The sequence below is a fragment of the Mytilus galloprovincialis genome, chromosome 14 (assembly GCF_965363235.1).
Source record: "Mytilus galloprovincialis chromosome 14, xbMytGall1.hap1.1, whole genome shotgun sequence".
NCBI classification, from domain to species: Eukaryota; Metazoa; Mollusca; class Bivalvia; order Mytilida; family Mytilidae; genus Mytilus; species Mytilus galloprovincialis.
The window spans coordinates 44,739,148-44,756,433 of NC_134851.1; the positions used below are offsets into that span (position 1 = coordinate 44,739,148).

Below are 17,286 nucleotides of genomic sequence, written 5' to 3' on the forward strand. Positions count from 1 at the left end.
AACACCACATTCCTTTTTATGTATGATGTTCTGCCATTAAATAAATCAATGTTCGTGAATATGTTAAACGCTTTTATAAATTCCAAATTGATTTAAATGATATTATAGATTCAATTGATTTTGCCTCATATCTTGACTTTCATCTAAAAATGAACAATGAGGGTCAGTGGAGAACACAAAATTACGACAAAAAGGATGATTTTAGTTTCAAATTGTTAACTCCTTATTTATATGTATGTTTTAGTAGCACTCTATTACTCCTGCATGTAAAATATTCATTTCCTGTTTGAAACAATATTCAAAAGTTCTGTTTCCTTTTCATGAATAATGGATGTTGATTAATGGACATGATGAAAACACTATCAAATAAACTAAATTTCATTTTTCACTAGAGCTAAAATTGTATACGCGAGGCATGTTGTATCTACAGAAGATTTCATCGATGGTTATGTCATGTAAGTCCAAACAGTTAACTAGTGCCCAACTAAGTAAAGTATAATTTATCCCAATTGATTGAAAAGCGTGTAATATATTTGTAACAGTTAAGTAGAATTCCATTCTCTTCACCTCGAAGGTAAATCAAGCAACATGAGAATGACGTTTAAATTGTATATTCGAAATAAATTTCGTCCTTGGTATACTGTACAGTTTTCTTCTTACAAACTATATAAGGTATACATATTATTATTCAAACACAGTTTTATCAACAATAAAAAAAAAAACACTTTGCCACATTAATTATCGTAAATCAATTCAAATTTCTAAAATGTTGATAGAGGTGCATTGTACTGTTTATAAAATATATATATAATACAGAGCTATAATTATTTATTTCTTATCTAAGCATGTTTTTTTTCATTATCCTAAAATGTTTGCAATTTTAACTGTCACACAATGGAGCTGTGTCTTGATCTTTAAAGCCCGTGACGGTTTCCCATTTGGTCTCTGAATCAGTTGAGGTGTCAACAGTTTCAATAGTAACTATAAAGAAAACAAAGGAGAACTTAACAACTATCAAAATAACATGAATCAATAATTTGTTTATTAACGAATGTTGTGTATTGTCATGGATGCAATTTTGGAATGAATTAAACTAACCAGTTAACTGCAATACATCTGGTATGGAAGTAGATACAGAAATTTTGTTTATGTTGAATGGGTTACGTTTTGGGATAAGATAAGGACTTCATCAATTACGTTCACCTAATTGCCGTTTGTACGCGCAGTATTACAGAAAAGAATATCTTTGACAATAAATCGTCTTGTATTGTGGAATCTGCATTTGATCGTGTTCTTATTGTAAGTATTTTTAAATTACAATATATTCCTATTACTTTATCACTTTTAGACGGTTTTAGCTTTCTTTGTTATGTGTTTTCTATATTTCGCAGTATGTAAGTCTACTACATAAGTCTCCGTTTGGTGATACAGTGATTTCATTTATTTTTGTGGGTATTAATTTTTGTTGAATGAGGAAAACTTGCAGTTTCGTGGGTATTTGACTTCATGGTTTTGTCAATATCTAACACAAAACCTATAAAAATTTTGGCATTCGTTTCATATTTCTTTTTGTTTTCACCTGCACCCACGAAACTCACGAAAATCGGTTTCCAACGAATATTTATGAATCCACAGTATACGACTGTTAAAATTGGTGGAAAAGATGAAAGAGAACAACAGTTCGTAATACAAAATTCTGATATCTTATAATAACATTACACTTTTTTGCGTATTACTTACATTACTTGCTGTTATTAGAGATAATCGAGGCCTTACTATTTATAAACTAAAAATCAATGTTGTTGAACAAATCCAACTCTTTTGTAAGTCTCTCTATTAGAAAATTGTCTTTGTAACAGTTGTGTTTGTCACATCATAAAAACCTATTTCCCCCATATTAATAATTATTATTCGTATAACCCGTATGGTAATTCAGTGGTGTAAATTTCCTTTACACTTTGGACTCATATGTGTCTGTAAAGAATATTACACCATTCAAGGGCTGTGTACCTTTTTCACATTGATCTTGTTCCTGTTGTTTATAATTTTGTCGTCTACAAATTACACAGGAACATAACAATATACCAGCTGCAGCCAATTCTCCTGAGATGCCTTGTGCTAACCCTTCTTTCATGAACTCTGAAATTATGTTCGAATTATAAGTTTATGACGATAATTCAATCGTTTTCAGTTTTAGCCTACAATTTAGAGAAATTGAAAAAAAGTAAAATCACAAAAATACTGAACTTAGAGGAAAATCAATTCGGAAAGTCCATAATCACATGGCAAAATCAAATAACAATTATGAATGCCAGACTACTGTAGACATTCATAATTGTCAACTATTTTCTTTATTACAATACATTTGATTCTAGGTAATTTCGTATCATCACAGCACAATGTACTACGCTTTTCAATGTGCGATGTATTTGCGTTCAATAACTTTGCGATTGAGGCATTTTCTATTGCAGTTCCAATTTCTTATACAATTGTTTTTTGTTTTGTTTTTTCAACCTGCGAAATATTTTGCTACGTATATGGTATTATTTATAAGAGCAATCACATGTAAAGGGGAAAGTAATAGTGTAACTTATTTTCTTAGCGCAATAATGCAATTTACATTCAGCAGTTTCAGTCTTTGATAAAGTGCACGATGATGCGTTTTTGAAGGAGACGACAGCACTGCAACAAACTAGTGCAACCAACTAATCATAATACTACGGTTACAAGTAAATTTTATAATTTAAATCTAAGATTAAAACCGGTACATTTTCGTAATAACCATATTCCTTCTTCTTTCATAGGTCAATAAACATATTTTGTTTCTCTTTGTTATCATTCGTTAAAACATGTTAAATAGCCTACAGCTACAGTATATATATATAGTCCGACAGTCGGTCTCCTACATAAGTTGTCTTTTATTCTATTATCAACGTTTCATAAATTGTATAGTTATACCGATGATACAAAGTGCGATCTGTGAAACTGTATATTTGTGGCATTATTACTATGACTGTAAACCTACATGTAGTTAGCTGTAATACAATGCATACAGCTCGTGTGACTTTTTTTGACTCCCGCAATTTGTTAATTCGAAGATTCGGATAGAGAGATATACCAGAAAGAGCAAATTCGTTTATTTCTTAGTAAAATTGCATCGATTGATTGAATAATATGTGTTCATCGTTTACTGAAACCTTAAAAGATCAAGAAAGATAACAAAACTTACTCCGGCAACTGTGTATGTATGTGGGACATGTGCCGCAGTATCTTCCTGTTACTCGTTTTCTACGGCGACAATTGATACACAAGCAAATTCCTATTCCAGTGAAAATACACAGCCCAACAATGCTACCGGCTAGTACACCAATCATGTCATCTAAATGAGTTTTATATAATATAGTATGCAAATAATTTGAATAATCAGTAATTTGAGGTAACGTGTCTTCTAATTGGCTGACAGTGTTTTTACTTGAAGCCTATAACATTATTGTATCGTGTACGTAATCAACGTTCTTCATGATTTTCTCTGATTTTAATTGGAATTTAGAATTACATTATTAGAAATGTCTGTAATATGTTTTTTGGGCTTGAAGGAAGGTTTGTTTTTAATCACTGTATACGGAATTGACGTGTTTTAATTAACAATGTTTTGCCTACCCTGTCTACAGCAGTCTGATATTTATAGTGTATCGTATGATATTTTGTGTTAATTTCGTATTGTGCAGTTTAATTGAAATATTTTCATTTGAAAACAATGTGTTTATCTAAATGTGTTGAATTTTAATTTAATGAATTACGTCTTAGAGAGAGGTAGAGAAAGAAGAAGAAGAAGTAGTAGTAGTAGTAGTAGTATTTGTAAGCAGTAGTGGTATTGGTTGTAGTAGCGGTTGTAGAAGTAGAAGCACATCATCTGCAGTTACTGTGCCTTAATTTATTTTCCGTATAGTTATTAAGTATTAGAAAAAGATCACGTCTGCAATTGGAAAATATATATTTTGATGTCATTTGTGTGCATGGTTCACTTTTTCAATGATGTATAGTTTGAATATTTTATAGATAATTAGAGTTACAGCTATAAAATTACTCACAATTGTAATCCCATTTTGTTTCAATTTGAAACTTAAAAGTGTCATTTACATTGTCTTGGACCACTCTCTCTGATTTCGTTAGCTTAAATACAATTTGATCAGAACTGTATAAACACCGTGAGAACATTCTGTTTGAACCATACGAGTTTCTTGAGCAGCCTTCCCCAGATATCTAGAAAGAAAGAAATGGTTATAGACAGTGTATTCATTGAGGACAAATAACTAATTACAGCAAAAAGCAAAACGTACAAGTTTGTCCCAAGTCAGGAAAATGTCAGTTTTCATCAAATTGTTCGTTTCTATGTTTGGTGATCTTTGATTTTGTTGCATTTATGTGTTCCTGTAGTTCCTTAGTTTTCGTCTTATTGCTAATAGTTTATGTGATTCCCTCGATTTTAGTTTGTAGCCCGTATTTGTTTTCTCTCAATCGATCTATGACTATTTAACAACAATATACCTCTGTTGCCTTTATATGTATGTTTGTCCTTCATGTTTGCCTATGAGCAATGTCTATAAGTCATTTTGTTATTCCTTGTTGACATAGTTGTTTGTTTGATAGAGATTGAACTTATGACAATCAATGTAGCCTGTTGTAACCCAATTTATATTGTTCTTTTTAAGATTTGACGTTGTCAGTTTTTTTTTCGATTTAAGGTAGCACAATATAAAGATTTTTTTTCACCTCCAGATTTTCATCATTTGTATTAGGCTTTTCCAAAAATGATGTTCGCGTAACCACTAAAGATTGCTTTCATTTCATGTTTAATAAAAACTATTTACATAGCAAATATACAGTATATGTTAAACATACATGAAATGTATCAGAGAAATAAAACAATAAAATTAAATATGGTCCTTTATATGGGATGGGAAAACAAACCAAGTCGCTAGAACAGTGTGCTGTTTACCGAAAGAAAAAGGGGGGATAGGAATGATAAACTTAAGGGACTTTATTAAATCAAAACAAGTGAAAAGTATGTACAGTATTGTCAACTTAAAAACACAAAAATGGAATGCAATAGGAAAATACTGGTTAACGTCACTAGACGAAAAATATGATACAGACTTTTTTATATGTTCTTGTTCGGACACTACATGTTTTAAGCAAATACAAATGTCCAAATATTATAAAGTACTTTTAATTTCCTGGACTGACTTACAGAAAATCCAAAAATCGGTCACGAAAGAGGACCTTTTAGAAGAAAATATTTTCGGCAATTGTAAATTGAAGTTCAAGGGACATGCATTATATTATGCAAATTTTGCCTCCAGTGGAATAAAAAAAATTAAAGATATATGGGACTTAAACAATAAATCCTTTAAAACATCCCTTGATATTTTTAACTGTCTTAAAGATAAAAGGAATTGGATTGCACAATATAGCCGCATTAAATCTTCGTTAACACCTCAACAAATTGACGTTTTAAAAACAGACTCTAGACTAAGTATACATAGTAATTCTGATGGACCTATAAAAATAATAAATTCTTGTCAATTTATAAAAAAAAAGAGTTGTCGTTGATGCCAAAAAAGTATGCCTTAAAGATATTAGATACTTTTATGAGAATAAAACAGCTCCAATAAGTCAGTTGAAGTGGAATTTACATTTTGGGAATGAACTACCATGGGATTACATTTGGGAAACTTTGAATAAGAATTTAGCTAACAGGAAAATTAAACAATTTCAATGGAAGTTACTACATAATATAATTTACACTGAAGAAAAGTTACAAAAAATGAATCGCTCAAACGGGAAGTGTCACTTTTGCAATGAAAAAGAATCACTACATGTGTATTTCATCTTTTTATTTATTGTAAACTGGTGGAAGACGTTTGGCGGGAAATTTTTGAGAAAATAAGGGAATTTTGTTCAAAATTAAATATCCAAAAATTACAAAAATCGGAAACAAGTATAATTTTTGGGGTCATTAATGCAGATGCATCTTATACCCAAATTTTAAATACGGTGCTTTTAATCACGAAATGGGTTATCTGGAAAACTAGAAATATCGCAAAATATCAAAAGAAAGGGATAAGTAAATTGGTGATTTTAAATATGATAAAACATGAAATGCAATTTCTGCTCAAATATTTTAAACCGAATACGAAAATCGAAGCCTTTTCTACTATGTGTGACATTTTTTGTATATAAATTTAATTTTGCATGGTCAGGTCAGTTCAATGACCTCTTTGATACTGATTGAATAATAATATGTACACTGCTCGCAACTCCCTACATGTAATTTCTGTTGTGTATATATTCATGTATATCATCTAATTGTAACAAGACATGTTGTATCAACATGTTCATATTATAAACAAATATTTACTCACCATATCTTTGATATTAATCCTTATTGGGAATCAAAATCATTAATCCATTTTTTTTATGAATGAACTACACATCCCTTTAACAAATCGCACGTGGTAAATGATTACTCGACCAGAAATTTAATGTAATCGAAATTAACATAACAAAAGACTTGATGTACGATAAAATTGAAACTGCTTAATAAATACAGGTAGCCTTTGTGAGAAATAAATGAAGATAAAAAACAAACTTTATTCAAATAATTATATATGGTGAGATGTATAGATATATAGATCGATATTGATTGCAGGTACATTTGTACAAGGATAGATAATATTTATAAAGGTTGATGTTAATAATTTATAGTGGGAGTTTTTTTCTCATTTGCTTTTCCCCGACAAATGAGACTGTAAAAATTGGGGCCCCCTTAGTTGCTTCCCTGGGCAACTGAGGGTTGATGTAACAGGTGATTGTTAATAAAATATGTTTAATATTAAAAAAAAAAAATTAAAAAAAATTAAATAAACATTTCTAAAAGCATTAATTGATTTCTTGTTTAATACTTTTTTTAATTTTTCGTATACAGTACAATACACAATATAAATTACCTGTTCCTCATTATAAGCAGTATTGTCGTAGTCGGAGTTGACCCAAGACCAAAGTTTACTCTGACATTTTAGGCTACTATAGTATAGCTCCGTCGCGCACAATTTATATGAATAAAAGGCAGATTTTGGAAATGTGAATGACATTTGTCTACATTCCTGGCTGCCGAAATCACCTTCAAACTTCATGTAAACCATGGTATTACCGTCAACAAGATATGGATCCGAGAAACACGAATCAGTTGGAAATGAATCTAATAAAAGGTAAAAACAAATGAAAAAGGCTTATTCAATAATATACATGTTTTGATAAAACAAAGGCAAATCCTTAAGAAGAGAAAAACAAATCAATTCAAATCTGTAATTTCGTTCCACCAAAAATCAATTAAAGGTACTTTTCTTAAATTTAGTTAGAAACAAATTATTAAACGTCTAGTAGGTAACGATTGATAAAAAAAAGTTTACTACTGTAATCACTAGCCATTTAATACTGAGGTTGTGAGTTCAAACCTCGCTCTTTTTGTTGTACTCGACTCTCATCTTAATTAACACGGGTTACCAGTTTTCCTATCGAAGGTCGATAGTTTTCTCCATGCACTCTTGTTTCATCTACCAGTACAACACTGGCTCCACGAAAAGAGTCTAAATGCAGTGCTTAAAAGTGGCGTTAAAACATAAACAATCAAAATCAATAAGCGTCTTATCATACTATCAGTGTTGAATCTCTCAGATATCTAAAGATCCATTGAATCATATTGAATTGAATATTAAATAATTACAAATAACCAGTAAGTTCAATATCTATAAACATACATGTCACTGAGAATTTTCCTTGACAGATCTGGACTGATACCAAAATCATTATGACAATAGCTTCAGCCGACATTTTCAATGCCATGATCTCTATAAGTAAAAAAGACACAGACAACTTACAATAGTATCATATTAGAACAACAAAAACGGGTTATGCATAACATCTTCTAATTTGCTTAAGTAATAATACAATTCTTTAAGTTCTATGTCAATTACATTATCCAATTCATTTTACTATATGAATAAAATACATTCAGTCTTTAAACCGCTGTATCGAGTGACCGTGTGATACTATGTTCTTTTGCTATAGAAATATAAATTTTGATATTTTAAAGGCGATGACTACAATGTTTTTTTTGCCCCATTGATGGGCATTATGTTTTCTAGTATGTGTGTTAGTTCGTCCGTTTATATATTTGTTCGTCCGTCTGTCCCTCTCCAGGTTAAAGTTTTTGGTCGTGGTAATTTATCATGAAGCAGAAGTTCAATCAACTTGAAACTTAGTACACTGGTCCCCTATAATATTGTTGTTCTAAATGTAATACCAAATTTGAATTTTTTCCACATTTTGATAGTCCAACGAACATAGAAAAGTGCGGATGAGGTATCCATGTACTAGGGACACATGCTTGTTTTATTGATTTTGACTTTCAGGTTGAAAGAAAAGATATTACAACACCGGAGATACGACAGTTACAACTAAGTTTGATTTATTTTCTCTTCTGCATGATTTTTTTTCATTTTGAATTATCTTTAAAAAAAAAAATTCTATAAATGTATATGTGTGGGATTTGTGCATGGTCGCCTTTTATCGTGACATCAAAATGTGTTTAATTGGGATGTAAGACAATTTATGTTGTAACTGAATTTTGCTCATCTGACCTGATATCAAACAAACAAAACGTTAAGTATACGAAACTAAATCGGATACATTTTGTAACACTAAAGACGCGAAAATAAACAAAGACATATGTTAATCATAATAACGATTTGTAAAACAGATGCACTGAACAATTGTATTTTATCGTTCTTTGTGTTTTCTATATAATCCTGTGTGAATTTAAAATACTGAAAACACATCCAATCAGTATTTAACAGGAAGAACATCAACAGATTTAATGATTAGGTTATTTGTTTTGTTATAGACTATAAAAGACGTCGTTGAAATAAATGTAAGTAAATATACCGAATTGAAAGGTAAATTTACAAAGAAGGAAGTTCATAACACATGATAAAATCATACGTTCGACTTTATTAACCAACAAATAAAAAAGAATAAAAAAACAACCCTCATATTTCTGACTTGATATGTGCATTTTCTTATTACATTGCTGGGACTAGTCTTGTTAAGCATGTTGATATGGCTAGATTCATGTATATAAAAGTTTTAATGAAATAGGATGAAGTAAGTGAGCAATTAATACAATATGTTTTTCCTATAATAAAAGTTTTTTTCCGGGATATTTGGCTGGAATTGGGGAATTGCACTATATACAACTAGGTATATTACAGAAGGGCAAAATTAGGCCTATTTTTAACAGATTTACGATACCCTTAAAAGTTATTACAAGGAACGAAAACGTAAGGAGTTTTTGACATTTCATTCTTAATGATACAAGTTGTCTCATTGGCAATCATACCACAGTCATATTTCGATAAACAGAATATGGGTAACAAACTTAAAGCAACTATTCAAAGAAACAGAAGAAACAATAGAACCACTGAGCTACTCAAAAATGAAAACGCAGATAGTCATCAAGATGGAATGTCAAACTGCCTTATCTCTGAATTTGTAAGGACCTCCCAACAGAAAAGTTGTCGGTGGAACCTGGTTTTACGTCTAGGCAAACCTCCAACGCCAGGCATTCAGCACAGACAAATGCAAACATACATGTAAATAGTTTATCAGTTTATTACAATATGCGGAATAACAATGGACAAAAAGTAAATACTACGGAAAATGATCAATACTGACAATAAAACATTTAGAACAAAAAACTAAAAAAATCCTTACCTGTAACTGTATATCAAATCTAAATCTTAACTTCTGTCTGTACCTTTAGTAAATTTGTTATTTTTAAAATATCATCCTGCAAAAGAGGGACAAAAGATACAAGAGGGAGAGTCAAACTCATATATTGTAACAAATCAATACATAGAAATATAAAAATTAGATAACGAATAAGCTAATGCTATTTTATAGTACTCGTATAGTTGTTTATTGAAAGTTAAAAATAAATATCATAAAAGGTAACAGTCACTAAAAGGAGATCATATTCAATATTTATCGAGTATTAAAGGCAATGATGATTGTTATGTTTCGTTTATGTATATTGGGTAAAAAAAATGTCAAAACAAAATAGTCCAAATAAGCACTGGTGGTAAGCGGATGGTCGTAACTAAAAGTTACGACCATCCGGAGATGGGAGACAACTCTAGGCATAAGTTTTTCTTTCCCGATTTTTGTGCACTAAAAGGTTCATTTGAACCAAACCGCTTGTCTCGTACATACTATTCGACAGTCCGGTGATATTAAAACCAAATTTGATGCATTAAAACATTCCAATTTTCGTAAAATAGTCATTCAAAAATTCAAGCATGATGGTCGTAACTAAAAAAAACAAAATATTGAGGATGGTCGTAACTTAAATTTGTGATGGTCGTAACTCTGTTTTAAATAAGACCGAATAAGGCAAGTCAAGAGTTTTAAACGTGTCTTTTAGTATATGCATACTAGTATTTCATATGATGTACTTCTGAAGATTTTTTTTTCATTTTTTACATACAATGTAAAATAAAGCAATGTCAATGCGTGTAACACTTATCAATTCAGAAATTTTAAAAGTTTTCAAATATTAGTTTTGGGGAATTTTGATTAAAGTTCGATTTAAAATTCCAAATTTTTCAAATGTAACCGAACCAGTCAAGAGTTCTAAACGTGTCTTCTGTTATATGAATATATCATATATCATATTATATATTTGTGAAGTTGTTTTCACCAAATAATAAAAACTAGATGGAGAGAGGGATACCTGTAAAGAAGAAAATTGGAACGAATCGAACGAAACAATACAAAATGAAATGAACAGTCATATATTCTAAAAATATAATGTATAAAATTAATAAAGAGGCAAATAGTTGAATTAATGTAAGCGGTTAAATTCATTAACAATGTAAATTTCTCAAAAGTGGAGAAATCATTTTAAAACAAGAAACACAGCTCTGGTTATGATCATTCTTTGTTAGAAATAAAAAGCACAAAATGTATCAAATATATGTAATTGTTTTAATTACAAAATAAATGAGTTTAAGGTTTATGTACCCTTCTGTAGCCATTTTTGTACGAACTTTTCAAACTGCAATTGTATCAAAACTACAGATATTATGAATAATAGAGATAGGCCATTTTGTACATATTCCAAGGGGAAACTTGATGCAAAGCATTATTTTTTACTGTTCCATTGCATTTAATAGAAAAAGAGGACTTTGTGGCAAATAAATCAAGATTTTTATAGAAAATCCACAGCCTTTATCCTTGTACTCTCATATTTGGCAATTTGATGACTGATAGATATAGGATTATTGCATGCAGTGCTAGCATTGATTTCTTTAAAACAAGTTTATAAATGTAGTTATTGGTTAAGACGAGTATAAATATGGCCAAAATCAAGTACACCTTTAAGGGTGCGCTCGACTTTAGTGACTCAGCACGAGGTGTTTTGGAATTTACAGGTTACTTAGAACTTTTTGTAAAAAATAAACACTAGCACATCATAGAAAATCAAGTGAGTAATTTATGTTTCAAATTTTATAACAAAAATCTCTGTATTAAAGGCTGTGGATTTTCTATAAAAATCTTGATTTATTTGCCACAAAGTCCTCTTTTTCTATCAAATGCAATGAAACAGTAAAAAATAATGCTTTGCATCAAGTTTCCCCTTGGAACATGTACTAAATGATCTATCTCTATTATTTATTATATCTTTAGTTTTGATACAACTGAGGTTTGAAAAATTCGTACAAAAATGGCTACAGAAGGGTACACAAACCTTAAGAAACAAATTAACAAAATGGACATCACATGAAATAGCAGTATTCTAAATTTTTTTCCGATTGGAATTCGCATCTATTGCAAACATAAACTTTTTGAGGATGTACTTACTAGTTGATTTTTTTAAATCTTCAAATGAAGAATGATACATTAAGTCGAAAGAGTATTAATAAGGAGTCAAAATAAGCTTAACATATTGATAGGTTATGAAGGTCGTTATCGAGACTAGAGCATACCCGCAAATTCGCAGGTCTGTACCTGAGTTTTAAAAAGAACATACGCTTTATTCTTAGCCTGGATGCTTAGACGTCATATTGTTGTTTGGTGAAATCAAGCTGATAATCAGGTGCACAGTAATGCCCAATGACGAAGTCCATGAGTAGCTTGTAGCCATTCATACAATGTAAACATATAACTTACACATGATTTTCAACCTGCATACCGGGATTTGTATGTAATAATTGCCGCAGTACATTTAGTTTGACCTAAGTCTTTGTAACATTATCCTGGCTACAAACAAGTATTTTATTTTACTCTTAAATTCAGTGCATGTAGCAGTGTAAAATATATATCAACAATTTTCCTACTTTCGAAGTTAACACAATGATTATTGCGACACCATGGATTCAGTTTTCATTCCGTACCAATACTTAGAACTAATATCAATACTATACAGCAATATATAATCGTTATGTAATCGATAAAAAATAACGACAACACGTAATAAAATCCTGGGTTGAGTTTAATATCGTAGCGGCTACGTAGCTGCTATCAATATCTATGTAACAACTAGTCTATAGCTGCATGTTCAATCGTCAAGATCTACGTAGCACTACGTAGCAGCTACGATATTGAACTCAACCCTGACTCAGAAGTGCATTTGTGGATTCTATTTCCTCATGAACGATCAAAAGACGAATATTTGAAGGCCAATAGTTTATAAGACAATAACAATTTAAAAAAAGTCAAGGAGTAAACAAAGACTCAAAAACTCTAAGACATAAGAGCTGCAATAAATGATTTAAATATGATTGTTCAGACTGTACGTTTAATAATTTCATCTGCCGACATGATTGCAGATAAAAAAAAAAGTCGTAAATAAAAAATACTGAAAACAAATATAAGGGAATACACGTGCATTTAATAATTTAATGCCTTAACGTACAGTAAAAAATATATCAATTCTCAACCCTAACATACTTTTTGGCTTAATGCGAGTTGATTAAATTGATGCACTTAATAAATTTGTAAAATCAAAGTTACAAAGGGGTAGTGAAAAATTCATTATACCAGAAATGAGCATTTTAGATGTAAATATGTATTTTAAAAAACTTGACAAGTCGAAAGCAACTGGTTTAGATGATGTCGGACCAATTATTTTGAGTATGTGCAGCAATGTCATTTTACCAGCTTTGACATATATCTAAACATCAATTATGGTAAATTTCCAAGTATTTTTAAAACTTCAAGAGTATGCCCAATTTTAAAAGTGGCAATGCCTGTAATCCTGATAATTATAGACCAATAGCAGTTTTGGCTTGTCTATCTAAAATCATAGAACGACATATAGCTAATAGTTTGTATATATTTTTAAATAGTAATGACCTTCTTAATACTACACAGTCAGGTTTCAGAACTAAACATTCGTATACTACTGCACATACTTAATTAGTAGATGAATGGTTAGCAAAAAAAGATAATGGAGAGATAAATGGAGTTATATTTTTAGATTTAAAGAAAGCTTTTGATCTGGTTAATCATATAATTTTATTGAAAAAACTTGAATATTATAATGTTTCTAATAGATATAGGAAGATGTGGTGTGAGTGCCAATGAGACAACTCTCCATACAAATAACAATTTAAAAAGTAAACCATTATAGGTTAAAGTACGGCCTTCAACACGGAGCCTTGGCTCACACCGAACAACAAGCTATAAAGGGCCCCAAAATTACTAGTGTAAAACCATTCAAACGGGAAAACCAACGGTCTAATAGTACACTTGACTGGTTTAAGTCATACTTGTTTGAACGAAGCCAACAAGTTAAGGTCAATAACGTCATGTCTAATACTAAATGCAGAAACACTGGTGGATCACAAGGTTCTATCCTGGGCCCTTTGTTATTTATTTTATGTATCAATGATTTACCACTTAATATAGAACATTCATTAATAGATTTATATGCAGACGATTCTACATTACATTGTAAAGGTAATGATGTAATTCAGTTAGCTTCTAACCTTCAAAATGATATTCATGTAATTGAAAACTGGTGCTCGCAAAATTGTATGAAATTAAATGCCAAAAAAGAGTAAATCAATGATTATTGGTTCAAAACAATGGCTTTGTTTAACTGGAAACAGTTTTGATATCAATATTTCAAATGAACAAATAGAAAATGTAGATTGTGAAAAACTACTTGGTTTATATATTGACAAAAACTTTAATTGGAGTCAGCAAAAAGATAAAATGTCAATTACTATATCAAATAGAATCAACTTATTACAAAAGATAAGAAAATATTTACCTATGCATATACGTATTATCTATTTTAATGCTTATATTCTGCCATTATTTGATTATTGTTGCAATATATGGGGAAGTTGTTGTGAGAGTGGAATAGATAAACTTAATAAATTATTAAAGAAATCTGCTAGGGTTATAGTAGAAGCTGACATAATGACATCATCCAGTTTATTGTTTAATAGTTTACACTGGTTAAATGTGGAAAAACGAATTCAATACTAAAAGGCAATACTTGTATTTAAATCAATTAATGGTATGGTTCCTAACTATTTAGAATAAAATTTTCATTTTACTGATAATCAAAACTATAACTTACGTTCAGCTGATAAAAAACTATTAAATCTTCCAAAACCAAAAACAATTTTTTTTAAAGAAAACATTTACATATTCAGGTTCTCAAATATGGAACAGTTTACCAAATGAAATCAAAATGAGTGATACACTTGTATCTTTTTAAACAAAATGTTACAAATTTTTCATCAATTGTGCAAATTAATATGCATTTTCATTATTATTTCAATAATAATTGTATATTGTGTATAACATAACTTTATAATACTGTGTGTACTTATAACTATGTTATTATTATTTTGAGGACTCGCAGGAAGGTTAGTTTTAACTAATGGGATCATCCTCTTGAAATAAAGATTATTTATTTATTTATTTATTTATTTTTATTTATTAGTTTTCACTGTTTCTCCTAAAAGATGAGCGTTTGAAATCCATCAGAAATGTGTATGTTTAATAATTCTCTAGCTTGATTTCTGCATATCATTACCAGAGTTACAAATAGTATTGTTTGTAGCAAATCATATATTACATCTGAGTCTATTACTTTAACAATTAAAATACATTAATACAAGTTTGTCTAAATACTCGAGTTACGGTCATCTTTCAAAGTTACGACCATCTTGTGTCGGTTACGACCATCATCCAAAATACTATAGTTGAAGTTACGACCATCACACATTTAAAGTTACGACCATCATGCTTGAATTTTTGAATGACTATTTTACGAAAATTGGAATGTTTTAATGCATCAAATTTGGGTTTAATATCACCGGACTGCCGAATAGTATGTACGAGACAAGCGGTTTGGTTCAAATGAACCTTTTAGTGCACGAAAATCGGAAAGGAAAAACTTATGCCTAGAGTTGTCTCCCCTCTCCGGATGGTCGTAACTTTTAGTTACGACCATCCGCTTACCACCAGTGAATAAGAGAACAAATATTTGCAAAATTTTTTTTTAATGTATGTCATGTCCATGTTCGTATTATCTGCATATGCTTGTGTACACTGTTTATAGACATGCATAACAATATATAACATTCTTTCATTCTCATTCCGTCATGTTTGTATTCTTTTTGCCAAAACAATAATTTCACACAAGAACTTTGTTATGTTCATTTGCACATATTCATAGGATTTTGATAAGTACATATCGGGGTATGTATTAGATTGAATGTGTAAAGCTATATTAAAACTGACCATCAAATAGGTATCTACAAACTATCAAACGGAGTGATGTCAACAGTACAGGTTACAAACCATATCGTAAGCTCTATTCGGACCTCACATACAAACCAAGTATTACAAATGTAATTTTAGTACTCGATTTAGGTCAGAACATTGACACTCATTGGCAACATAACCTGTAGACAATATGTTTGTGAGAAAATCATATCATGCACATAATATTTTAAAACATTTATAAAATTTGATCTTACCTCAAGCAATAAACATTTATTTATTTCCACTGTTTTGGGGGGTTTACATACGTACGGCATAGACTTTATTTATTTAAGCCAATCAACACCGATCAGGAACAAAATAAATGTACAAATATAAAAATAATTTATTTTGTTTATTTCGTCATGTCATGTGATCTTCAGGAAGAAGTTATGCGTATCAAGTACATACTGTGGTTATATTCTTAATGTTGTCTAATTTAACTAATTGAAATTATAGAAATAGGTAAACAGTAACTTAAGACCTGGTTAATTAGAAATACTTATATCTGAATATTGAATTGTCAGTTTATTTGTGACAAGCGTTTACCAACGATAGTATTTTCAACAATAATATTATTGTAATGAAGTTAGTAATAATACGTTTAACTACATTAAAAAATATGCTATAAAAGGAAAAATTAAAATCACAAAAATACTGAACTCAGAGGAAAATCAATTCGGAAAGTCCATAATCACATGATAAAATCAAATAACAAAACGCATCAAAAACGAATGGACAAGAACTGTTATATTCCTGACTTGGTACAGACATTTTCAAATGTAGAAAATGGTGGATTAAACCTGGTTTTATAGCTAGCTAAACCTTTCACTTGTATGACAGTCGCATTAAATTCCATTATATTGTCACCGATATACATTTTCAAGTTTGCTTTTAAAGTTACAATTAAGGTGGTACCTAACACTCCAGGGAAATAACTTTGTAACCTCAGCTACACAATTTAACTATGTTGTGTTATTAAAGGGATATTTAGATTCTCATTAGTCAAAATTAGTGTTTGTCAAACTGCTATATAACCAGTGTAATTATTCTGATAAAATGGTGGTTCAAAATTCTGGAAATTTTTATATTTTTGTCATAGGGTCAAAGTATATCATTTGTTAAAATTTTATGAAAATTAAACAGGGCAAATAAATTTTAGTGAAGGTGTTGGGTACCACCTCAAATTTGAAAAGAAAGCAAACGTTGAAGACAATGCTGTATATTCACGATACATATATATATATATGTGACCAGCCACGACATATCCAGGCTTATGGAGGTAGAACGTCATTGTGAGAAAATCGCCGTTAATTATATGTGACTAGCCACTTCCAGGCTTAGGAGGGTACATTGTCTAAAATTTGCTTTTTGTATATT

The 17,286-nt window shown here is 30.3% G+C and overlaps 1 long non-coding RNA gene across 1 annotated transcript; it reads right to left on the reverse strand.

Moving 5' to 3' along the window:
* Positions 1 to 595: 595 nt before the first annotated feature.
* LOC143059626 (uncharacterized) lies at positions 596 to 16,183 on the reverse strand. The gene is made up of 8 exons (XR_012973541.1): positions 16,125 to 16,183; positions 9,835 to 9,910; positions 7,821 to 7,910; positions 7,011 to 7,261; positions 4,092 to 4,263; positions 3,230 to 3,379; positions 2,011 to 2,139; positions 596 to 981 (listed from the first exon to the last, which is right to left on the reverse strand). It is a non-coding gene; the product is annotated as an uncharacterized LOC143059626 (long non-coding RNA).
* Positions 16,184 to 17,286: the final 1,103 nt, after the last annotated feature.